The sequence below is a fragment of the Oryctolagus cuniculus genome, chromosome 5 (genome assembly GCF_964237555.1).
Source record: "Oryctolagus cuniculus chromosome 5, mOryCun1.1, whole genome shotgun sequence".
NCBI lineage: Eukaryota > Metazoa > Chordata > Mammalia > Lagomorpha > Leporidae > Oryctolagus > Oryctolagus cuniculus.
Window position 1 is genome coordinate 10,934,821 of NC_091436.1, and position 25,960 is coordinate 10,960,780.

The following is a 25,960-nucleotide window of genomic DNA, read 5'->3' on the forward strand; positions in this document are numbered from 1 at the left end:
TGGCTATACCATGGGTTGTGTATTTCTTCATCTGGTGATGATGATTGGCTGTTTCTGCCTCTTACCTAGTGTGCATAATACTGTCATGAACATGGTGTTCAAATATCTCAAGATCCTCCCTCCCTTCCGCGCTGCCTCTCTTCCATTCCCTCCCGTTCCCCACCCACCATATCCCGAGAGCTGTTATCCAAATGGGTGTGAAGTGGTTTTACATCATGCACTTTTCCTTCCACTGTGCTGTAGCTCACAAAGGAATCTGAGAGCGTGAATCCAGTTCCTCCATTCCACTTGTGAGTGCAAATGGTGACAACACTTGGTCAAGACTCAATTCAATTAATGTCTCTGGATTCACAGTGAACTACAGAAAGTCACATTCCAATATTCCCTAAGGCATGCAGACAACCAGAGAATGAAAGTTTGTCACGGTGTGCAGAATCAGTTGTGTTGATTCGTAGAGCATTTCATCTCTACAACAAAATGGGTTAGACAAGCCAGTTGCGAAGGAAAGAGGTTCATTTCAGCTCACAGTTTGGGAGGTGGGCTCCATTTGGTCTGCACCTGGTGATGGAAGAGACTTGCTGGCAGAGTCCCTGGGGGTACAGGGTAGCGCCTGGTGAAAGGGAGGGTGTGCGTCTGTCTGTCTGTCTCTCCTTATAAAGCCACTGTGATTTGATCAGGAGGTTACCACCCTAACAACCTCCTCCTCTAATCACTTCCCAAGGGCCCCACTTTCAGACACCGTAATTGGATTAAGTTTACGCCCTCTTAATGCCATTAATAGAGGACTTTGGGGACCAAACCTTTAACACACAGGCCACTGGGGGACATTCAACATCCAAGCTAATATCCAAACCATAGCAGCAGATTTGAACATTTTTGCTCAAGGAGCCAAAAATAGTTTAGAAGATTCTGCTCCTCATTGCACATTTTAAAATGGATATCTATAATTTTATCATAAATTTAAATAGTTTCAAAGAATGTAATTTCTAGCATATTGTAAATATTGACATTTTAAAATAAACCTGTGACATCACTCTTTTAAATGTGTCTAAGTGGAATCTAAATCCCATCACAGTTTACTTCCACCATCATCCAATTAAGAAATATACAAACAAGCTCATCTTTAGCAAGCAAAAAGTGCATTCTGTTTTCTCCTTGAAATTTTATTTCCACTCTACTTCCCCTTCAGAATTTTATGCTAATGTAATAATATTATGATAGAAATATCTTTTACTGAAATTCCATAGTGCTTTTATCTAGCATATGTATAAAAATTAAAATTTGCATGCTTGAAAAATCCTGTAACCATAGGCTCTAAGTGTTTTCTGGATTGAGTTGTTGTTGCAATGACTAATATTACACAATTGATTTGAATAAAACATTCTGATAAATTCTAACATGAAAAGTAAGGTTTCATTGAAAATTTGCATTTGTTTTTAAAGATTTTTTTTTTAACAGGCAGAGTGGACAGTGAGAGAGAGAGACAGAGAGAAAGGTCTTCCTTTTGCCGTTGGTTCACCCTCCAATGGCCGCACTCCCGGGCCACAGCAGAGAGCTGGCCTGGAAGGGGGGCAACCGGGACAGAATCCGGCGCCCCGACCAGGACTAGAACCCGGTGTGCCGGCGCCGCTAGGTGGAGGATTAGCCTAGTGAGCCGCGGCGCCGGCCTAAAGATTTATTTTTATTTATTTGACAGGCAGAGTTACAGAGAGAGAGAGAGAGAGAGAGAGAGAGATTAATCTTCCATCTGCTGGTTGATTCCCCAAATGGCTGCAATGACCGGGACTGAGCCAGGCTGAAGCCAGGAGCGTGCAGCTCCATCCGATCTCCCACGTGAGTGCAAGGACCCAAGCACTTGGGCCATCTTATGCTGCTTTCTCAGGCTCATTAGCAGGGAGGTAGATCAGAAGTGGAGCAGCTGGGGCTCAAATTGGCACCTGTATGGGAAGCCTGCGCTGCAGGGGGTGGCTTTACCCACTATGCCACAGGGCTGGCCCTGGTCACCTTTATTTTCTAAAGTTTCATTTGATGTAGAACCAGTGTGAAAGTAAGATGGGGCACTGGACAAAAAAGCAGGTATTTGAAGATTGGCACATTGTTCTCCTTGGACATATCCTTGTCAGGAAGCCCCAGTGGGAGGTCCTAGCCCTAAGGTGCCCTTGCGAAGATGAGCCAAACTGTGGGCTACCTGCTGTGATTCAGGATGTGGAAGAAGCCTTGCGCACTGGAGTTGGCAATAGTGGAGGATATGACACCTGCTGGGTTTCTGTACAAAATATTGAATTGTGGCAAGAAGGCGAGGCATGTCAGCAAGGGTGGAAGCAACTTGGGAATGGACTTTTGGCTGAATTAGGAGTTGATATGGTGGGACCAGCACGTAGGCGTCGCGAGATTATGGGTTTGGGAGCTTTATGTAGGCGCTAGAAATGTCTTTGTGAGCAAGTGATGTGATGAAAGTGGGCTTAGGAAGAGAAGCCAGGCTGTGGTGGAGAACAGGAGCCAGGAGGCAGGAAGCAGTCCGGGTGTGGTCATTAACATGGCTTGGGGGGATGATGCTGGAGTTGGAAGGGCAGCTGTTGGCAGGCTGTGAGGGAAACAGAAATCGCGGGTCCACATTTCAGCTGGATTGTGGGCCCACTGCTTCCTGGTCTTCCTTTCAGATAGGCTGCCGAGTTCCAGAACGAATTCCCAGCCTTTGTTGCTGCATCCATATCATGCAGTACTTAAAGGCTAGCAAGACGGTGTGCTTTTCAGTGAGTCAAGTAGAGGCGCGAGAGGGGCAACTCGTCTCTTTTGCCTGACAGATCCTTGCATTGTAGGGATGGAACGAGTGACTGTGAGAGGACTGGTCACTTGTAAGGCACCTGCAGATGTGACGCTATGACTATTCATTACTCATCACTCTGATTATTGTGTGCCACTCTTCCCAGAGCCACTGAAGAGGCTTTTGAGTACCTCGTTGAGTGGCAGCCTCGAGGAACTGAAATCCAGGTAACAGAGACTGCACTGTGCACTGTCAGAGGATTCCCTCAGGCTCACCCCCCTTTCCAAGTTGGGACTGTGTTACAGTACCCCCTCCCCACCCCCTCCTGGGAAGTGCAGTTCTTTGCACTCCTTCTGCCTGTCCCAGAAATATGCTCAGAGGACTGTTTGCTTTATGTCAGAATTGTGGGCCCTCCCGATTATGTAGCAATGGAAACAAAGCTTGCCTGTGTCTTGAAACCAGATTTTTTTTTTAGAAAAGGTTTTTAAACATTTATTTACTTGAAAGACAGTGACAGAGAATGAGCGAGCGAGTGAGTTTCTATCCACTGGTTCATTCCTCAAACGCCCACAATAGCTGGGGCTGGACTAAGCTGAATCCAGGAGTCTTCCACATGTGTAACAGGACCCCAAGCATTTTATCCATCACCTGCTACCTCCCAGGGTATACACTGGCAGAAAGGTAGATTGGAAGTAGACGTGGGACTCGAACCCAGGCACTCTAATATGGGATACAGGTACCTCAAGCAGTGTCTTTTTATTAAAAAAATTATTTAAAGATTTATTTATTTTAAAGACACAGTTACAGAGAGAGAGAGGGAGAGAAAGAGATCTTCCATCTGCTCATTCACTCCCCAAATGGTCACAATGGCCAGGGCAGGGCTGGGCCAAAGCCAGGAGCCAGGAGCTTCTTCCTGGTCTCCCACATGGGTGCAGGGGCCCAAGCACCTGGGCCATCTTCTGCTGGTTTCTGAGGCATATTAGCAGGGAGCTGGATTGGAAATGGAGCAGTAGGGACTTGACCTGCACTCATATGGGATACCTGCCCTGGAAACCAGATTTTTTTTATTGCCACTTGCTCTTTCCTTCTCAATCCGAGCAGGGAAGCAGATAGATCATCAGAAAACTCAGACGCACTCTTCTCTCTTTTCCTGTCTCACCCCCCCCCCCTTCTTCTTCCCTTCTGTCTCTTTGCTTTTTGCCTAGAGACTGCTTACGTTTTTAAGACTCTGAGAGGCCAAGAAAGCCAGTGTGTGCTAAAAGAAATTGGCAGTCTCTAACCTTTTAGCCATCTCTCTAGATCACTGAGCGTCCTTGGAACCTTCTGGCATTAAGTCTCCAGAGAACTCCCTTGGCCATCACGGTAGACACACATCCCATTGACCACATGGCTGCCGGCTCCACCAGGCTTAGAACAACTGGCATTTCTTCAGAGGATGAAAAAGATTCCAGCAAATCTAAGTGAGTTTTCTTGCTCTCATTGGACTCTTCTTTTATTCATGTGTAAGCATCTATTTTTCTGGCTGTGGTACAAACATATCTGATGGTAGAAAGACAAATGCAAGCATGAATGGATCCCCTTGGACTTGATACCTGCTTCATTTAATAGACAGGGTGAGAAGCCAGTTTAGTGAGATGACAAAGTCCCTGTCACTTCGTGTGGGCAGTTGGAGCCTTTTAGACAGTCACTCATCTTCCCCACCAACCCTCTACAGTGGAGTGTGAACACCAAATTTCAAAGAGGAAGAGTTGGCAACTGGGAGCTGGGAGTGGGTCAGCAACAGTCTCAAAGTCGCACAGGCAGTGAGCGGCTGTCGGTCAGGAAGAGTTACACAAGGCATTGATAACAAAGGGCCCTGAATCCTAGTAGCTTGCTGTAACCAAGCTTCTTTCTTCCCTCCTACACAGAAGGTCAAGGTCACTAGAGGCTCAGCCTTGTCCACAAGCTGAGACCCAGGCAGACACTCCCTGGGCACTGCTGGTGTCCTAGCTCTGATGGATACAGAGAACATGGCAGAGTGGCCACCGGTGACACATTATTGCTGCTCATGTTGCTGGCCAGAGCCGTCACATGGCCACTGCTAACCTCAAATGGGTGCTTACCATGTGAGCAGGACAGAAGGAATCTTTATGGGCAGCCCAAGTGACCACCGCAGCGGCAGAGGAAGCATCTAATAAGAAAGGTATTTTGTGCTTTGCCTCCCATGAAAGTTTCCACTTGCTCAGGGCTGAGCACTTCATGGGTACCAGGCACTAAGTTTTTTACAGATGTTATTTCTGGTCCTCACAGCGGCCTGCTGAGTGGATATTATTATTATTTTCATTACACAGAGCCAGTTATTGAGACCTAGAAGTCTTTTTTTTTTTGGTTCTTTTTAAAATTTTACGTTTACTTATTTATTTATTTTTGAGAGAGACAGATACAGAGACAGAGACACAGAGAGATCTTCTATCCACTGGTTCATTCCACAAATGCCCGCAATGGCTAGGGCTGGTCTAGGCCAAAGCCAGGGGCCCGAAACTCCATCCAGGTCTCCCATGGAGATGGCCGGACTCAGGTACTCCAACTATCAGCTGCCGCCTCCTAGAGTGTGCATTATTGGGAAGCCAGAATCAGCGGCAGAGTAGGACTTAACTCAGGCACCCTGCAGTGGGATACAGGTGTCCCAGGCGGCACACACCCGATGCCCCGACTGGCTGCCCCAGCCCCGGAAACTCTTCAGGTGGCTCAAGCCGAATGGCACAGGGAGTGCAAAACAGTACCTGTGCAGCCTCAGGTCAGCCTGGCTCTGATTTCTTTCCGATTGCTAAGGATTTCCAATGCCAGAGGCATCACTTGACACCACGGGCATTTTCAAACACTTAAAACTTTGCTTACTCTTCTGGTTGTTTACTTGTTTTTGGTTGCCTTACTGTAAACATTCAGAGGAGATTCACAGGGATGAAGGAGAAAGTGAAAAATCTCTCAGACAGAAAACATCCCAGACATTTGTGGCTGGCTTGTACCTCGCTTCTTCACATTACTGTATTTTATGAACACTTTCCAATAAGCCCACTGTCTTTTTAATGACTGCATAATATTCCATCCATTGTGCCACAATTTATTAAAAATTCCTTAATGAGTCACAAATCCATCTTGTTTCCAACATGTCTCTGCCCTCTTCTCTTGATTTCCATCTTTGTAGCGCTGTCTTCTGTCTTTTCCCGTGTTCTAGCTAGACCTATTTAGGCTTTCAGCAAGGAGGAATGCGGCCTCGGTCAAAGTTCAGCACAACAGCTCCCTTGTCACCTCTTTCCCCTTCCTCTTCCACAGACACTCCCCTGCGGGGTTTTCCTTGGCTCTTCCTTATCGTGGATGTTTCCCCCTGAAATCCCCCTGTAAACTGCCTTCTTTTTGCTTTTGCTTTCTCTGCTTATCTGCAGTCTGCGCTGTGTTCCAAATTTGCACGTCCATTTTCCAGAACAGCTGAACCACGCACTCTGCCCTTCCTGGCCGCTTCCCTGCCTACGCGGCCCAGGGTTCCTGCCTTCAGCCTGCAGCCTCTGCCGCGGCCCGCAAGGACTCCCCGCCCAGACCCAGGCCTTCCGTGCCGGTACACACTCCCCGTTTTTGCTTTCGTCCCGTTTCCCAGCTCCAAGGCCTGCCTCCCCTTTGCTCAGTCGCTCTTTCCCTGGCGATCTGCAGGACTTCGCAGGGCCCAGCATCTCCGGTGTGCTCCCTGGCCCTGGTGCCCACCCCCCGGGAGGCCAGCGCCAGGCGCCGACGTGGCCTGGCCCCAGCACCGGCGACTTTGATGGATGCACGTTTTTCCCCTGTGCCTAAGGCCAGCTCCTGAACCCCGGGGGACCCATTTTTGAGGCGCGTTTTTCCCCCGATGTTGCCGCCGGGCTTTGTCGATAGCGGGCCCCAGCTCGCCTTTTGCAAATGAGCACGCGTCTCCGCGGTGCTGCCTCGGCCAGGGTGCACCCCAGGCGCAGGTCCAGATCCCCGCTGCCCGCGTTTCCCGGAGCGCAGTCTACTTTGCACATTTCCTCCCTGAAATAGATGCGCAATCGCCTCCAGATTTAGAACAGGAGTAATGACTATTTCACGAAAGCCTGGAAAATGTGACTTTTTTCCAGAAGCGGTCTAGGTCGGCCGTGGAGCTTCAGGCTCCTGGCAACTGAAGGTCGCGGCTGTGCCCTAACTGGCCCCGTCTCCTCCCGGGCCGGATCCCCACACCTCAGCTCCCGGCCAAGCGGGCGACGCCGGAGAGGCGCCTGGCGCCCTGGGCGCGCGCGGAAGCCCGCGCTCCTTCTCAGCGCCCGCGCGCCGCCTCCCGATCCGCGCTCCGCTCCAGCCCGGGTTTTGCCGCCGCCGCCGCCGCCGCGCTCGCTGAGCCCGAGGCTGGCGCCGCCGAGGCCGCCGCTGCCGGGGCGTGGGGGCCGCACCGCGCACGCGCGCCCGCGGGGTCCACGGCTGCCGGCTCCCCGGCTCCGCGCGGCCGGAACCCTCGCGCCGCCGCCCCGCCCGGAGCTGCCCGGAACCGCCCGGGCCCGGACCCCGCGCGCCGGCGCGCCCCCCGCGCCCGGGGCAGGGACTATTTTCTCTGCCCGCGTCCGGTCCCCCGCGGCCGGGAAAGAACATTCCTGGCTGTCCCCGCCCGGCTGCGCCCGTTGCCGCTCCTCCCCCGCCGCGTGTTTTCCGCCCCAGTAAAGATCGTGCCACACAAATAAGCCTCGAATGCCCTTTGCCGGGCGGGCGGGCGGGCCGTTTTCAGGGCGCGCCGCTGGAGCCGCGAGCGGGCCTGTTTTCCCTCCGAGCGGACGGCGGCGGGGGCGGGGGCGGCGCGGGGCCGCTTCCAACTGCTCCACACGCTCGAATAGTTGTCAGTAAAACCAAACTGACGTCAGCCGGGAGAAAGATAGGTCTCTTTTGTTCTCATCCCCCACCCCGCCCTCGCCATCAAAGGCGAAAACATTTGGGGGGGGGGGGATGGACAAAAAGGAGAGGGAGAAAGCCGGGAGGCAGAGGCGCCGCCGGTCCCCGTCGTCGCTCGGCCCGGCTCGCGGGGCCCGGCCCACGCGGGATTCGACCCGCCGAGGGGTCGCGGAGAGAAAAGCGTTTTAATAGGAATCGGTAGAGGAGCATAGGTCCTGGACGGAAATACGTGGTGATTAAAAACGCCACAGGACGGAAAAATGTTCACGACTGGTTAAAAAAAAAAAAAAAAAAAAGGAAAAGGAGAAAGCGAGGGAGGGAGGGAGGGAAAGAGAGAGGAGAGAGGAGAGGGAGGAGGCGGAGGAGGGAAAAACCCTTAGCAATCTATTTTCTGTGTGTGTTGCTGCCAGAGAGGCAGTCAGCAGACCCACAGTTTGTGTAATGCTTCAAGCTACAGCGGGCAAATTTAAAGCTGTATGCTCGGCACAACATAATAAATACTTATTGAAAATGCATTTCTGTTTCTAAGCGGGGTTCACTCATGCATTATACAAAACACCTAGGGCTGCGGTAGCGAGTCACTAGGGGACGAATAAGGCGGACTGTGACTCAGGTTCTTAAAACTCAACTCTTGGGCTCTGAACAGCTGAGACTGAGAAAAAATATGTGTGTGTGTATGTGTATGTGTGTATATATATATGGTAAAAAACTAATGCCTTTGAGAGATACCACAGATTAAGAAAAAGTTGCAATTAAACAAAAATCTGGTTGCTGTGAGGGTGAGGCTGGTAGCAAGAGCAGTTAACAGGGGTAGATAGCGTATTGATTGGGTTACAGAGTGGAAAATTATTGCCTTGTAGGTAGGGAAAGTGATCAACAATGTGATAAAAGGGTTGAGGGTTTTATGAGTATCCACCAATTTCTGTGGGAAAGGGAAAAAGGCTTTTGAAACCTTCCCTGACACAAATGTAGGAATATATACCCTGTTTGCGTGACCTTTTGGAAAGGAATCAATAGCATTTACGTGTTTACCCGTTAAGCAGTGTTCATTCCTGGGAGGCAGTCTGGAGGGCACGGTGGTGCGGCGTTCCTTCCGCTGGCCTTCAGGGACCCCTCACCGGCTCCGGCATGCTAGGTCTTAACCCGAATCTTTATTCTCAACTTCTTTTTTTCTCAACCTCTCTTAACATAAAAGAAATCATGGAAGGTTTTTCAGTGCAATTTTCCTAGGGTTTTCCCAATACTGTATTTAATTTCAGTGGTTTAGGTACAAGAGGGTCTGTCAGAGTGGATGTTTTCTTGTTCAGCCACAAATTCTCTTCGATATTTTTGGTCTTCGTTAGATTAGAAAATCCTTGAAGGCAGGTCATGTAGCTCCTTTCTCTTTCATGTTTCCTGAGAATAAAACCTTGCATGTGGAAAGATTGAATGCTTTGGGTTTGATTGAATGCTTTGGGTTTATATTGGCAGATGGTACGTGGATTGGATTTTGGAGAGGAAATGCACTGCTGGGTAACCTTGGACAAGGGATTATGCTTCTCTGAGCTTCAGATGCCTCATTTGTGAAATGTGGATTCCTGTGTCTACCCATTAGGATTCCCTTTTGTGAATGAGATAATGTAAGTAAAGCACATGGTGCAATGTGTAATGTCCATATATATGTAATAGTATATAGTGATTATGCTATATAAGTGAAATATTATATAAAATTATATATTACACAATGTTTTCTGTCTATCCATATAATTCTTTCTCCAAAGATCCCCAACCTGGATGTCATTTCTCCTTTATGCACATTCTCATGTAGTCAGTCTCTCCTTGGATCTGAAGTGGCACTCTAGGACTAGATCAGAGAAATCTTGCTGCTTCTACCTTCTGTCTTGGAATGCTAGCTTTTGGGGCACTGCCTCCTGAGTCCCAGCTGCAATCTTCAAGAATGAGGAATTGTATGTAGACGAGGTCACATGTAGGTGGGCAGGTTGATGCTAGCATGCAGACTGCCCCCAATAATAAGCCGTGAGGTGACATCAGGTAACGTGCCGCCCTTGCCAGTGAGCAATCTGGGGTGTCCAGTCCTGTGGACTCTTCCGCTGCCTCCAGCCCCAGCTGGAGAAAGATCTCATGCAAGAGCTGCCCAGCTGAGCTCACTGTCTGCAGAACCATGAGAGGTAAAAAGTAATAAATATATAAAATGAGCTAGTTTTTATTGATATCTTACTTTTACAGTGGGCACTAAACCTCTTTGTTGAACAAACAGAAATGAATTGAGCCGGCAACATGGCAGTCTTTTCCCTGCACCTCCTCTAGCCCCTGTTAGTCTTCCTCAGATCCAGTAGCTGTCAGCCCTTATTCCTGAGGTTATTAAGCTGGTTGCTGGCAACACTGAGACACAGAATTCTGTAAGATCTTTCTTCAGGGGGTTCGAGTCCAAGTGGAGAAAGAAGACACTTTCCTTAAGAATGGGAGACCACTAATGCACTGCTAGGTTCTAGCCTAGAGTAATGGATGTTGAGCGATCTGTTGTTAAATGAAAATATTCTTTTCTATAAAATGCTGATAGGAGAAAAAACTAGAGTTTGAGCTGCACTTTGCTTATAGAGAATTTTATTTTAGCTCCTCCCCCCTTTTAAAAGTGGTTCTGTGTTTCTCAGGATTTTCAAAATGTTAGGAGGATGAACGTCTACCAGTTTAGGAGCTATTCCCATGAGTAGATTCAGTCTCTCAGTGTATTTATGGCACTGAATGATCACTGGAAGGTACACGCTCTCATTTGTAATAGTCAGTGCCCTTCGTCCTTAGTTGAAAACATGTAATGCTTTTCGTGTGGGAGTGCTGGAGCGTTGGTTGCCCCTACCATGTGCTTCCCTTACAAAGCTCGAGTGATCGTCAGAGCCTTCTCTTCTGTCTCAGGTGGTTCTCCTTAAGATATGAGGGAAAAGGAGGTAGGACAGGAAATCGGTTGGGGTTCACATATAGGTAAGGTGCAAAAGACCAAAAATATCAAAGAGAATTTGTGGCTGAACAAGAAAACATCCATTCTGACAGACCCTCTTGTACCTAAACCACTGAAATTAAATACAGTATTGGGAAAACTCTAGGAAAATTGCACTGAAAAACCTTCCATGATTTCTTTTATGTTAAGAAAAGCAGGTGGCTTGGTGGATCCCAGAATGTGGCTGTGTCCTTGAAGTTTACTTAAATTAGGGGTGGAAAGAGACTGAGAATATCTATAGTTCCATGGTTTTTCTTATATTTACAAAGGTAAAACACAAAGCCACTTTTTATTTGGTATATATTAATATATGAAGGTACTTAAAAATGTTTACAAATAGAATTAAAAGTATGAGTTTATTTTGGTGCAATTTTTTGAAATCCGTGAACAAATTTTTCTTTTTTAAAAAAGATTTATTTACTTATTTGAAAGTTAGAGTTACACAGAGAGAGGAGAGGCAGAGAGAGAGAGAGAGAGAGAGAGGTCTTCCATCTGATGGTTCACTCTCCAATTGGCCGCAACGGCCGGAGCTGCACCGATCTGAAGCCAGGAGCCAGGAGTTTCTTCCGGGTCTCCCATGTGGATGCAGGGGCCCAAGGACTTGGACCATCTTCTACTGCTTTCCCAGGTCATAGCAGAGAGCTGGATCGGAAGTGGAGCAGCCAGGACTCGAACCGGCACCCATATGGGATGCTGGTGCTTCAGGCCAGGGCATTAACCTATTGTGCCACAGTGCTGGCCCCAACAATTTTTTCATACTACACATTTTCCATATGTTATGAAATAAATTTTTTGCACCAAAGTAAACTCATGCTTTTAATGTCATTTGTCTATGAACTATTTGAAGTACCCTTGTGCATACACATAATAAGCCCAGTGAAAAACACTTTTCATGAGCAAATGGTCAGCTACTCTTCACAGCTCTTCACAGGCTCTTCAGACATTTTATTCTGAATGCAGTAGTTGCAACAACCTTCCAGAAAGAAAAACGCTTTTTGGAATAAGCTAGTTGGGCAGTGTATGCTCTTTTCATGGTACTGAAGTTGCACTCTAGCCCCTTGCTGCTCTCTGTGACTTGATCTCTGCAGTGGCTTCTAACACTTCGTTCCAGTCAGATGATTGGGTCCCTAGATCAGTCTATCTCTTGAAATTGGGCCCTCTTCAGGAATTGTGATCCATGTGTTCCATTCATTTAATTCTTCATTCATTCATGCAATCAACAAACATGTATTATCTGTCTGCTATAGGCCCAACACTGTACTGAGCAGCTGGGGGTACACTGGTGAGCAAGGCACACTTCTGACAACTTCCAGTCTTGTTGGAAACACCCACAGGCACTAAGGTGAGCCTTGGTGGGAAACAGATGTGACTGTGAACACTGCAAGGAAGCCATCAGAGAAAGAAAAAGTGGGAAGCGTCCTCTGAGAGTCTGAGCTGAGACCAAAAAAAAAAAAAAAAAAAAAAAGAATCTTCATGGAAAAACATGACCTGAAGGGAAACTGGAATTATAAGTATTTGAGATGTTGTATTGAGGTTACAGATTTTGCCATGGGTTTTGAAAAGACACCTAGACATAGAGATGCTTAGGACACTCCTTACTGTTTAAAACATGTGATTCGAGTGACTGTTCAGCGACCTGGTCACCTTTCAAACTATGAACTGCTTTGCATAGTACATGCGCCCTGTTTCCACACAGGTCAGTCAGCCCCGGCTGCTTCTCATCTGACTCCCAGGCGCAGTGTCATCTGTCTTCATGGTAGTAGCTGCCATTTTGGAACAGTGATTTTTTTTTTTCTTTTTCTTTCGTGGGTGTACCTGAATGTTGTTAGTGTTGGTTACGTTTTATAACAGTCACATTCTTTTATAACTGTAGATATTCTAAGATGCTTGCATTTATTTTGTAGTTATAATATTATAAGTTCATTTTGTGTATTTTTCTGTTGGTGAAATATACACAATGTAAAATACATAAATTTAACCGTTTTAAGAATACAGTTCAGTGGCATTAAGTACTTTTATATTGTTGTGCAACCAACAATCATTACCCATCTGGAATATTTCCCTGTTCTCCCCCTCCATCTTCTGGAAATCACTGTTCTACTTTTTTGCTTTTAAAAATAATAATTTATTTGAAAAGGAGAGAGAGATCTGCCATCCACTGGTTTATTCTCCAAATGCCTGCAACAGGCTGGGCTGGGCCAGGCTGAAGCCATGAGCCGGGAACCCAAGTACTTGGGCCTTCACCTGCTTCCTCTCAGGTGGGAAGCTGGAATTGAGAGCAGAACCAGGACTCCAACACAGGCACTCTGATTTGAGATGCAGGCGTCACAAGCAGCATCTTAGCTGCCATGCCGACTGCCTGCCTGGCCTGTCAGCTGACCCTGTGGTGTGAGCTGGGGTGGGAATTTAGAGGATACTGGGGAGCCAATAGTTAACACAGTACTTACACAAACTGTGAATTGAATTCTATAACTTTTTACTCCCAAATAATATATAAGACAATGCCAAGAAACATAGTGTAACTTGATGGACTTGATTCATCAAATTACTCTTGAATATATTATGGAAACTTTATGTAAGCAGGAGTCAGCAGACTTTTCCTGTAAAGATAGTAAATATTTTAAGATTTGTTGGTTCTATGGTTTCTGTCTCAACTGCACAGTTCTGTTGTATTCTGTGGAAAAAAGTCATTAGCAAAATGTAAGCAAATGATCATGGCTCTATTCCAGTGAAACTATTTATTGAAATTTGAATTGTATATAATTTTCATTGTAATAATTCATTTGGCTTCTTTTCAACCATTTAAAAATGTAAAAACAGATATAGGCATTTAGTCTAGCAGTTAAGATGCCTGTGTTGCATATTGGAGTACTTCAGTTCCTGGCTCTGGCTCCTGTCTCTAGCCTTCTCTCAATGCAGACCTTAAGAAACAGCAGTGATGGCTCAATTAATTGAGTTTCTGCCACCCATGTACAAGACCAGGATCTAGTTCCTGGCTCATGGCTTTGGTCCCTATGCAGCCCAGCCATTGTGGATATTTGAGGAGTGAACTAATGCATGTAAGTTTTTCCTTTCTGTCTCTTAACTAAATGAATAACTTTTAAAATAAAATTTATTTAGTTTATCTGAAGGAGAGAGAAAGGGAGAGAGAAAGAGAGAGAGAAAGAAAGAAAGAGAAAGAGATATCTTCCACCTGCTGGTTCATTCCCCCAATGCCTACAACAGCCAGAGCTGGGCCAGCCCAGAAGTAGGAGTCCAGAACTCCATCCAGGTCTCCTGTGTGGCTGGCAGGGACCCAAGTGTTTGAGTTATCATCTGGTGCCTCCAGGGTGTGCCTTAGCAGGAAGCTGGAGCAGAAGCAGATTAGCTGGGGTTTGAAGCTCTCTCATGGATATTCTGATAGTGAATGTGGGTGTTCCGAGCATCAGCTTAACTTGCTGCAGCACAGTGCATGCCTCTGCTGCAATTTTAATAATCATTCATTTTACATATTTTGAAGATGCTAGAAATTACATTTTGTTTCACTAACAAATATGTGAGAAGCAATACTTTAATGTATAAAAATTTCTCAATTTTAATAGTATAAGTGACTCTGAGAAATAGATAGGAAACTATAGCTTATGTTGTCCCAAACCTTTGTAAAATTTTTTCACAGTAAGATTACAGACATACACTTAGATAATAAATAATTTTGTTGCCAAGTTATCCATGTGAAAATTTAATTAATATAAATTACGTATTACAATAAAAATGATCTCTGTAATGGCAAAATGTAGGCTTTTACTGTCTTTTGCTTTCAATGTGATGTCATCTCTGTCAGAATGATTTGAAAGAGGACTTCACTCTTAGAACTAATTTCTTTATAGGAATTCCAGTTCTTAGGTTGCAGTAAAGACAGAGGAACCTCATTAATTCTCACTTTGCTAATCCATAAACCCTATAATTTCCACAAAAATTCCTGTGCGATATCATTTTACTTCACAGGAAACATTTTATAGTCAGGAGCTCTAGGCAAATCTCAAATCACTAAGAATTCATTATTTTTGCCAACCAGACTGCAGGCATTTGCTAGCTGACGATCATAAAGTGTTATGACTCAACTCCATTTGTCTAAATAAACTGGTGAAGTGAACATCGTGATTCCAAATTCAGATGTAAAAAATTTCACACACACACACACACACACACACACATATGAAAGTACTTCATAAAGTCTGTGGAAAAATAGAATTGGAAGATAAGTTTATTTCAGTGCAGAAAAATAAAGCCTTGCTAATTGGCTGGTACATTTATAGTTGTTTTAAACCACAAAGTCTTGGGGTATTTTGTTATATGGTGATAAGTAATCAATACAGAAATTGGTATTTATCCAGCTTTCTGCTATGGCCTGGGAAAGCAGAAGAAGATGGTCCAAATCCTTGGGCCCTGCACCCATGTGGGAGACACGGAAGTTTCTGGCTCCTGGATTCGGATCAGCACAGCTCCGGCCGTTGCAGCCATCTGGGGAGTGAGCCAGTGGATGGAAGACCTCTCTCTCTGTCTCTACCTCTCTCTGTAACTCTGTCTCTCAAATAAATAAAATAAATCTTAAAAAAAAAAAAAGAAATTGGTATTTGACAGTGGGTACACATGTAGCGAAATCCTACAGCATGTGCTATTGGCTTGGGGACTGGGTGGCAGGTAGAGGCCACAAGGGCAGCACAGGGTTTGTTCACAGAGGCTGGCAGAGCAGCAAAAACCTGCTATTCAAGCTGCAAAGGGCAATGGGCAAACTCGTGGCTGCATGAAAAATGGACCTGATGAGTTGGCTAAAGAGATCTCTAGGCAAAATGATTAAAATGGCCATTGACATTTTTTTTTTAAATTTGGGAAGAGAGAAATGAAATGTTTAGTTTATAATTAGAATATATAGATCTGATAGGCTTTTAAATTTGAAAATAAAAAACTATTTCATGTTTCTTGTCTTTCCCATTGGCCAGCGGTCCTCAAAATAAGAAATGGCTTCAAGGGAAGCATTTAATCAAGGCTGTGGTGGTGAGACCTTTGTTAAGATTTCAGAAAAAGTTAAGGTGGTGCCTCATCAACTCTGTCATCCAGGCAACATGTTTGTAAGAATCTTAAGGGCGTCGTTCCATAGCAGACAGTCCAGAGTGGAGGCTTGTACAGAAAGGCATGTACAGATGTGCCTTTGGGGCATGGAGAGAAACGCTATAAAATCCGCAGGAAACCCAGAGTTTTCTGGGACTGTTGTGTTTATGAGAGCACTGCTAGCTTGGACTGAAAGGGAGTCCGAGCGTTCAAAATTAAAGAGGCCTCTGGGCTTCCAGCGTTCTATGGGCAGAAAGGAGACTGAGAAAGTGTGTCAGCTCCAAACATGGGCCGTTTGTGGTGCCAAACAAAAGGTGTCTCAGAAGGTAAAACCACAAGTCTGGGGCAGAGCCAAGAAGCATATTAACAAACCAGTCTTAAGGAGCAGAGCTGATTCTCGGAGAAGGATCGTTCTTGCTCCCAGAAGAGAAAGCTTGGGCCATGTGCCCCGCTGGATTTCAGAGTTGCCATGGACCGGTGACAGCTCTGTGTCTCCTCTCTCCTGGGGAGTGTCCCTGCGGTTACCTCACCCCTGTCCTTCCATGGTCTTTCTGTTCACAGAGCTCTAGATTAAGAGCTGTATTTAAGTAACCTCATCTAAATCTGAGCTTGGTGGTCGGCCGGAGATGGCGAACTCTGAGCCTGATGCTGGGGTTCGATTGGATGAGACTTTGGGGAGGTGTGCATCGCTGCAGCCCAAGAGGAGACTGTGCAGAAATGTATGCGGTAGTGGCCCCCAGTTCATCATGCCTTCTGGTATGCATGCGTCTTGGCTATTTGACCATGCCAAGAAGTGGGATTCAGTTTTCCTTCCTTGAGTACAGGCTGGCCTTACAGACTTGTCTGACCAGTGTTGTGTCGCAGAAGCAACAGTATACAGTTTCTGAGGCCAGGGCCTATTAAGTTTGATAATATTGGAAGTAGAGTTTTTGTAGATGCTCTATCAAATTAAGGAACTTCCATCTATTCCTAATTTGCTGAGAGATTTTTTTTTTTTAAATCATGAATTGGTATGGATTTGTCAAATGCTTTATTTACATCTATTGATCCAGCTCCTTGTTAATGTACCTGGGAAAGCAGCAGCAGATGGCCCAAGTGCTTGGGCCCTGCCACCAATGTGGGAGACACAGCTGGAGTTCTTGGCTCCTGCCTCAGGCCTGGCCCAGCCCTGGCTGTTCCGGCTATTTGGGGAGTGAATCAGCAGATGGAAGACTTCTGTCTCTCCCTCTGTAACTCTGCCTTTCAAATAAATAAATCTTTCAGAAAAGAATCTATATAATTTAATTATTTGGTAGAATTCACTGGTACATCCTTCTAGACTCAGTGCTCTCTGTTTTGGAAGAGTAATAACTGTTGATTCCATTTCTTTAATAGAGGGGCCTATTCTGAAAGTCTATTTCTTCTGGTGTGAGTTTTTTTGTTATTGTTATTGGTGTTTTTTTTTTAGTATTCTTTATTTTTTTTCCCAAAGAAACCATTTATTTAATGAGTACAGATTTTGTAAGTACAACTTTAAGAATATAGTGATTCTTCCCATCATACTCACCCTCCCAACCCAACTCCCACCCCACCTCCTCCTCCCTCTCTCATAATCCCATTCTCCATTAAGAAAAAACAAACAAACAAACAAACAAAAACTGTTCCTCAACAGTCAAGACCAGGGCTGTTTCAAGTCATTGCTTCTCAAAATGTCAGTTTCACTTCTACAGATTTCCTTTTAGGTGCTCTATTAGTTATCACAGATCAGGGAGAACATATGGTATTTGTCCCTTTCTGGTATGAGTTTTAACAGATTGTGACTTTCAAGAAATTGGTGCATTTCATCTAGCTTATTGAATTTGTGGAAGGAAGTGCTTATAATATTTCTTTATTATCCTTTTTTTTTTTTTTGACAGGCAGAGTTAGTGAGAGAGAGAGAGAGAAAGACAGAGAGAAAGGTCTTCCTTTTTCCGTTGGTTCACCCCCCAAATGGCCGCTACTGCTGGTGCACTGCAGCCGGTGCGCTGCATTTGGGCCATCCTCTACTACCTTCCCAGGCCACAGCAGAGAGCTGGACTGGAAGAGGGGCAACCGGGGCAGAATCTGGCGCCCCAGCTGGGACTAGAACCTGGGGTGCCGGCGCCGCAGGTGGAGGATTAGCCAAATGAGCTGCGGTGCCAGTCATATGATCCTCTTAATGTTTATGGGAACTGTATTTTTCTCCCATCTTTCATTCATTATAATGATACTTTATATCTTCTTGCCTTTTTTCTTGGTTAACTTTGCTAGAGGCTTATCAATTTTAGTGATCTTTTCAAAGAACTAGATTTCAGTTTTGTTGATTTTGCCTATTGACTTTCTGTTTTCAATTTCATTGATTTTTTGCTATGGTTTATTGTTATTATTTCTTTTATTTTGGATTAATTTTCTCTTCTTTTTATAGTTTCCTAGGTTAGAAGCTTAGATGATTGATTTTAAATCTTCTTTTCTAATGCATTCATCCAATGCTACAAATTTTTATCTAAGCACTTCCTTTTCTGTATCCCACAGATTTTGGTAAATTGTATTTTGATTTTCATTTAGTCCAAAATATTTTAAAATTTCCCTTGAGATCTCAGCTTTGGCCTATGTTTTATATAGATGTGTGTTGTTTAATCTGCAAGTGTTTTGTGATTGTTTAGCTATCTTTCTGTTGTTGATTTATTTTTAATATTTTTTAATTTATTTTTTAAGGAAGGAATAGAAATTTCATAAATACAACTTTAGGAATATAGTTATTCTTCCCACCATACCTGCTCTCCCACCTACACTTCCACCCCTCCTCCTCCTCCCTCTCCCCTTCCCAGTCCCATTCTTCATTTTTTTTTTTTTATACTCTTTGACAAACAGTTTCTTTTTTTTTTTTTTTTTTGACAGGCAGAGTGGACAGTGAGAGAGAGAGACAGAGAGAAAGGTCTTCCTTTTGCCGTTGGTTCACCCTCCAATGGCCGCCGCGGCCAGCGCACCGCGCTGATCCGATGGCAGGAGCCAGGAGCCAGGTGCTTTTCCTGGTCTCCCATGGGGTGCAGGACCCAAGCACCTGGGCCATCCTCCACTGCACTCCCTGGCCACAGCAGAGGGCTGGCCTGGAAGAGGGGCAACCGGGACAGAATCCGGTGCCCTGACCGGGACTAGAACCCGGTGTGCCGGCGCCACTAGGCGGAGGATTAGCCTAGTGAGCCGCGGCGCCGGCCCCCATTCTTCATTAAGATTCATTTTCAAATAACTTTGTACACAGAAGACCAACTCTATACTAAGTAAAGATTTCAACAATTTGTATGCACACACACACACACACACACACACACAGTTTGAGAACCAGTTTTACAGTTAACTCTCATAATACATACAGAGGTCCTGCATGGGGAGTTAGTACAAAGTGACTCCTGTTGTTAATTTAATAATTAACATTCTTCTGTAGGATATCAGTGACCACCTGAGGCTCTTTTTTTTTTTTTCGACAGGCAGAGTGGACAGTGAGAGAGAGAGACAGAGAGAAAGGTCTTCCTTTTCCATTGGTTCACCCCCCAAATGGCCGCTGTGGCCGGCATGCCACGCTGATCTGAAGCTAGGAGCTAGGTGCCTCTCCTGGTCTCCCAAGCAGGTGCAGGGCCCAAGGACCTGGGCCATCCTCCACTGCACTCCCGGGCCACAGCAGAGAGCTGGACTGGAAGAGGAGCAACCAGGACAGCATCTGGCTCCCTGACCAGGACTAGAACCTGGGGTGCCAGCACTGCAGGTGGAGGATTAGCCTATTGAGCCACGGCGCTGGCCACATGAGGCTCTTGACATGAGCTGCCTAGGCTATGGAAGCCTTTTGAGTCCACAGACTTTGTCAGTATTTAGACAAGGCCATAAGCAAAGCGGAAGTTCTCGCCTTCCTTTAGAGAAAAGTACATACTTCTTTGATGGCCACGTCTTTCCTCTTGGGTCTCACTCACAGAGATCCTTCATGTAGAACATTTTTTGCTTCAGTGGTTTTGGCTTTCCATGCCTGAAATACTCTCATGGGCTTTTCTGCCAGACAAGGAAGCCTTAGCAGCTGATTCTGAGGTCATAGTGTTACTTAAAGTGGTTGTCATTCTATGAGTCTGCTGTGTGGACTGCTTCCTATGTTGAAACATTCTCTCCTTTTTAATTCTATCTATTATTATTACCAGACACTTGATCCTATTTATATGATCACTTTAACACTTAATCCTATCTATATGTTCACTTTAACATGTAATATGATCACTTTAACAATTAAGATGGCATTTTTACCACTAAGCTTAATGAGATTTGGAGTCCCATGACAGATTTTTAAATTGTACTCTTAGAAGTAAGTCTGTAGGACTGTATGCAAAAGTATAAAGCTTTACAGTTACAAACTGCCTCCTCTCTCTCTCTTATTCCCACTCTTATTTTTTACTGAAATCTATCCTCAATTGACTTTATACACATATGATTAACTCTATGTTAAGTAGAGTTCAACAAATAGTATGAAAAAAAAAAAGAAACCAAAAACATGAAAAAAACTGAAACTGTTCCTTGACAGTCAAGACAAGGGCAGCTCAAGGCATCCCTTCTCAAAGTGTCAATTTCACTTCTACAGATTTTGTTTTAGATGTTCTATTAGTTCTCACAGATCAGGGAGAACATATGGTATTTATCCCTTTGGGGCTGGCTTATTTCACTAAGTATGATGTTTTCCCGATTATCATTTTGTTGCAAATAACCAGATTTCATTTTTTTTTTACCGCTCTGTAGTATTCCATAGTGTACATATCCCATCATTTCTTTATCCAGTCTTTGGTTGATGGGTATTTAGGGTGATTCCACGTCTTAGCTATTAATTTATTTATTTGAAAGAGTTAAAAAAAGGGAGAGATGGAGAGAGAGATCTTTCATCTGTTGGTTCACTCCCTAGATGGACGCAGTGGCCAGGGCTGGGTCAGGCCATTGCCAGGAGCTAGGAACTTCATTCAGGTCACCTATATGGGTAGAAGGGATAGCAGGGGCCCAAAAACATGGGCCATCCTCCACTGCTTTCCCCAGGCCATTAGCAAGGAGCTGGATTGGAAGTGGAGCAGCCAGGAGTCAAACCTGTACTCATGTGGGATGGCAGCGTTACAGGTGGCAGTTTTATCTGCTAAGCCACAATGCTGGCCCCTCTGTTGTTGATTTCTAGTTTAACTCCTCTGTCATCTGAAAGCATAATTTGCTTTTTCTATTCTTTTAAGTTGTTTTGTTTTATGGCCCGGAATGTATTCTGTTTTGGTGTATTTTCCATGTGAATTTGAGAATAATGTGTAATTTGCTATTTTGGGTGAAGTAGTCTACATGTGTCCATTATATCCAATTGATTGATGGTACTATTGAGTTCCATTTTGTCCTTAATTGTTGGGTTGGCCTGTATGTCTGTCCATTTCTGGTCGAGGGGTGTTCAGATCTCAACATAGAGTGTTTTCATCTGTTCCTCCTTGCAGTTTACTCAGTTCTTGTCTCATGTATTTTAATCTTCTGTTGTTAGGTACATATACATCAAGGATTCTTACAGCTTTTTTTTTTTTTTTTTTTTTTTGACAGGCAGAGTGGACAGTGAGAGAGAGAGAGAGAGAAATGTCTTCCTTTACCGTTGGTTCACCCTCCAATGGCTGCCGTGGCCGGCGCGTTGCAGCCAGCGCACCGTGCTGATCCAAAGCCAGGAGCCAGGTGCTTCTCCTGGTCTCCCATGCGGATGCAGGGCCCAAGCACTTGGGCCATCCTCCACTGCACTCCCTGGCCACAGCAGAGAGCTGGACTTAAAGAGGGGCAACCGGGACAGAATCTGGTGCCCCGACCAGGACTAGAACCTGGTGTGCCGGTGCTGCAAGGCGGAGGATTAGCCTATTTAGCCGCAGCGCCGGCACCTTACAGCTTTTTGGAGTGTTGAACCCTTTATCATTATGTGATGCCCCCTCTTTGTCTCTGATAACTTTCCATATTCTGAAATGTCCTTTGTCTTAATATACTTACTCCTACTTCTTTTGATTAATATTTCCATAGTAAAATTTCCTTCAGTCCTTTACTTTTAATTTGTCTATGTCTATTTAGAGTAGGTTTCTTGACATACAGTTGGATTGTGTTTTTTTTTTTTTTTAATCTATTCTGACCATCTCTTATTTATTTTTTTTTCTTTGACAGATAGAGTTAGTGAGAGAGAGAGGCAGAGAGAAAGATCTTCCCTCTGTTTGTTCACCCCCCAAAATGGCCACTACGGCCAGAGCTGTACCGATCCGCAACCAGGAGCCAGGTGCCTTCCCCTGGTCTCCCATGTGGGTTCAGGGGCTCATGCACCTGGGCCATCCTCCACTGCCCTCCCAGACCACAGCAGAGAGCTTGGCTGGAAGAGGAGCAACCAGGACTAGAAACTGGTGCCCATATGGGATGCCAGCACTGCAGGCGGAGGATTAACCAAGTGAGCCACGATGCCGGCCCCCATCTCTTATTTTTTAAAGTGGTGTATTGAGATCATTAATGTCCCTTATTTGAAATACCTGAAGTGTTTCAGATTTTGGAATTTTGCGGGGGTATATTTGCATATATGTAAATGAAGTACCTTGGGGATACTTCAACTTAAAACTCCAACTCAAAAGTCATTTATGTTTCATATATACTTTATACATATAGCCTGAAGGTAATTTTATACAACATTTTTACTGTACTCATGTTTTTAAAATATTGCTTTATTTATTTTTACTTTGTTTGAAAGGAAAAGAGAGAGAAAGAGAGATATCAATCTCTGTGCTGGTTAACTCTAAATGCCTGTAAGAGTTAGAGCTGGGCCCTGCCAAAGCCAGGAACCTAGAACTCAACCCAAATCTCCCAAGTGGGTGACAGGGGCCTATGTACTTGAACTATCATCTGCTGCCTCCTAAGGTACTTATTAGCAGGAAGCTGGACTTGGAAACAGAGCCAGGACTTGAACCAGGCATTCTGATATGGGATGCAGGCATCCCAAGCTGTGGCTTGGCTGCTGCCCCAAATGCACATCACCTGCCTGTGTTTTGTCTACAGCCTGTCACATGTAATCAGGTGTGGAATTTTATGTTTGTGGCGTCATGCCAGTGCTCAAAAAGTTTTAGTTTTGGAGCATTTTGAATTTCAAATTAGTTATGGTTGATCTGTAGTTAGATTACTATCCACTGTATCTGTAATTAGTTATGATTGACCTCTGGTTAGATTACTATCCACTGTATCTGTAATGGTTTCTGTTGCTCTGGTCTTGCTATTTTTGTCTTCCACATTTCATGTGATTCTATTTTCTCTATTTTGTCAGGATATCAGTAATAGTTCTTTTTTTAAATTGGGCTGCCATAGAATGCAATGTACATTTACAATTAACTCAAGTCCACTTTCAAATAACATTATACCAGGACAGGCATTTGCCATTGTGGCTAAGACACTACTGTGAGACCTCCATCCCATATCAGTGATTGAGTTCTGGCTCCACTCTCAATTCCAGCTTCCTGCTAATGTGCACCCTGGAAGGAAGCAGGTGTGCCTCAGTACTTGGGTCCCTGCCACCTACATGGGATTGAGTTCCCAGCTCCTGGCTTAGGCTGAGCCCAGCCCTAGTTATTGGGGACATTTGGGGAGTGAACCTGTGGTTGGAAGATCTCTCTCCCTCTCTCTCTCCCTCCCTCCCTCTCTCTCTCTCTCTCCGCCTTTCAAATGAAAATAAAACCCTTAAATAACATTTTACTGTTTCATGAATAGAGCAAATACCATATAGCAGCAACATATTCCCAGTTCTTCCCCTGTTTTATATCATTGCTGTGATTAATTTCACTCATACATAAACATATAGATATGCAAACACATAAAAACATCTATAGTCAGTTATACTGTGGCTGTTATTATTTTGAATAAACTATTACCTTTTAAAGCAGTTAAGAATGAGACAAATGTTTTTATTTTATTTCATTTCTCCTTCTCTAATCTCTTTCTCTCTTTCTTTTAAAATTTTTTGCAAAGTAGATCTCCTGGCAACAATTTCCCTCAATTTTTTGTTTGAGAAAGTATTTCTCCCTTACTTAAAAAACTCACTATTTACTGACAAGGTATAGAAAGAGAGGGAGAGAGAGAGCATGCTTCTGTCTGTTGGTTCATTTCCCAAATGCCCACAACAGCCAGGGCTTGCCTGTGGCCAAGGCTGTGAGCTGGGAACTCTGTCCAAGTGTCCCATGTGAATGGGAGTAGCCCAATTACTTGAGCTGTCACTTTTGCCTTTCACAGTCTGCTTTAGCAGCAAGCTGGAGTCGGAAGCCAGAGCTGGGTATCAAACCTTGGTACTCCAGTGAGAGATGCAAGTGTCTTAACTTCTAGGTTAAATGCCTGCCCCTCTCCTTCATGTTTTTTTTTTTTTTTAAGTTTTATTTATTTACTTGAAAGGCAGAGTTACAGAGAGGTAGAGAGAGAAAGATAGAGGGAGAAAGAAGAAAAAGAGTTCTTCCATCCACTGGTTCACTTCCCAGACGGCTGCAATGGCTGGAGCTTAGCAGATTTGAAGCCAGGAGCCAGGAGCTTCTTCCGGGTCTCCCACTCAGGTGCAGTGGCCCAAGAACTTGGGCCATCTGTTCTGCTTTTCCAGGCCATAGCAGAGAGCTGCATTGGAAGTGGAGCGGTAGGGAGTGGAACTGAGGCCCATAAAGACAGTGGCTTTATCCGCTACACCACAGCACCAGCCCCAACTTCATATTTTTTTAAACTATTTATTTATTTGAGAAGCAAACAGACACATAGATAGGCAGAGCTCCCATTCACTGGTTCACTCCCCAAATGCTTGCAATGACTGAAGGACTGAAGGTGGGAGCTGGAAACTGAGTCCAGGTGTCCCCTGTGAGTGTCAGCAGTGCCACCCGAGGATCTGCATTTAGCAGGAATTTGGGGTCAGAAGCTGGAGTTGGGGATGGAACCTGAACACGTTGATGGGGGATTTGGGACAAGAGTGTCCTAACTGGCATGGTAACTGCTAGGTTAAATGCCCACCCGCCTCATTCACTTTTCAAGGATAATTTCACAGGGTAGAACGCTAGGTCTTTTAACTCTTATATTTTACTCTTCTCACTTGCAGGGTATCTGAAGAAAAGTGAAGTCTAATTCTTATTTTTACTCCTCTGTAGGTCAGATGTTTTTACCCTTTGACTTCTTTCAAGGTTTTTTCTTTTTCTTTGATTTTCTGAAGTTTGAGTACGATATGCCCAGGTGTCTCTTTCTCCTTTGTTTTTCATGTATTTATTCTGCTTTGTGTTTGCTGAACTTCCTGCATATCTGGGGTGTTAGTGTCTGTCATTAATTCAGGGAAATCCATAGTTGTGATTTGTTTAGATATTGCAAGAATATATTTCTTTCTTTTTTCTCCTTCTCTTATCCCTATCTTATATGCATTATACCTTTTGAAGTTGTCCTATAGTTCTGGATATTTTATCCAGTCTCTCTCTCTCTCTTTCTCTTTTTTTACAGGCAGAGTTAGACAATGAGAGAGAGAGAGACAGAGAGAAAGGTCTTCATTTCGTTGGTTCACCCCCCAAATGGCCGCTGCAGTTGGCGCACTGCGCTGATCTGAAGCCAGGAGCCAGGGGCTTCCTCCTGGTCTCCCATGGGGTGCAGGGCCCAAGCACCTGGGCCATCCTCCACTGCACTCCCGGGCCACAGCAGAGAGCTGGACTGGAAGAGGAGTAACCGGGACAGAATCTGGTGCCCCAACTGGGACTAGAATTCCGAGTACCAGCGCCGCAGCTGGAGGATTAGCCTAGTGAGCTGTGGCGCTGGCCTTGTCCAGTCTCTTTTGTCTTTGTAAGTTTTTTCTTTCTATTTTAAAGATTTATTTGAAAGGCAGAGTGACAGAGAGAGTGGGAGAGACATAGAGAGAGAGAGAGGGATCTTTCATCTGTGGGTTCATACCCTAAATGCCCTCACAGCCAAGACTGAGCCAGGCTGAAGCCAGGGGTCTGGAACTCCATCTAGGTCTCCCACATGGTTGGTAGGGGCCCAAGTACTAGGGCCATCATCTTCCGCTTCCAAGGTGCATTCTCAGGGAGTTGGATCGGGAGCAGAGCACCCAGGACTTGAACTGGTGCTCCAGCATGGGATGCTGGTGTCATAGTGGCTGCTTAGCCCACTGCACCACAATGCCCAACCTGAAAGTTTCTATT

At 45.0% G+C, this 25,960-nt stretch overlaps 2 long non-coding RNA genes across 2 annotated transcripts; both read left to right on the forward strand.

The window, feature by feature from the left end:
* Positions 1 to 1,710: 1,710 nt before the first annotated feature.
* On the forward strand, positions 1,711 to 5,044 carry LOC127492938 (uncharacterized). Its single transcript, XR_007922779.2, has 3 exons — positions 1,711 to 1,833; positions 2,820 to 2,991; positions 4,064 to 5,044. It is a non-coding gene; the product is annotated as an uncharacterized lncRNA (long non-coding RNA).
* A 4,312-nt stretch (positions 5,045 to 9,356) lies between these two features.
* LOC108177491 (uncharacterized) lies at positions 9,357 to 15,282 on the forward strand. Its single transcript, XR_001794329.3, has 2 exons — positions 9,357 to 12,018; positions 15,050 to 15,282. It is a non-coding gene; the product is annotated as an uncharacterized lncRNA (long non-coding RNA).
* Positions 15,283 to 25,960: the final 10,678 nt, after the last annotated feature.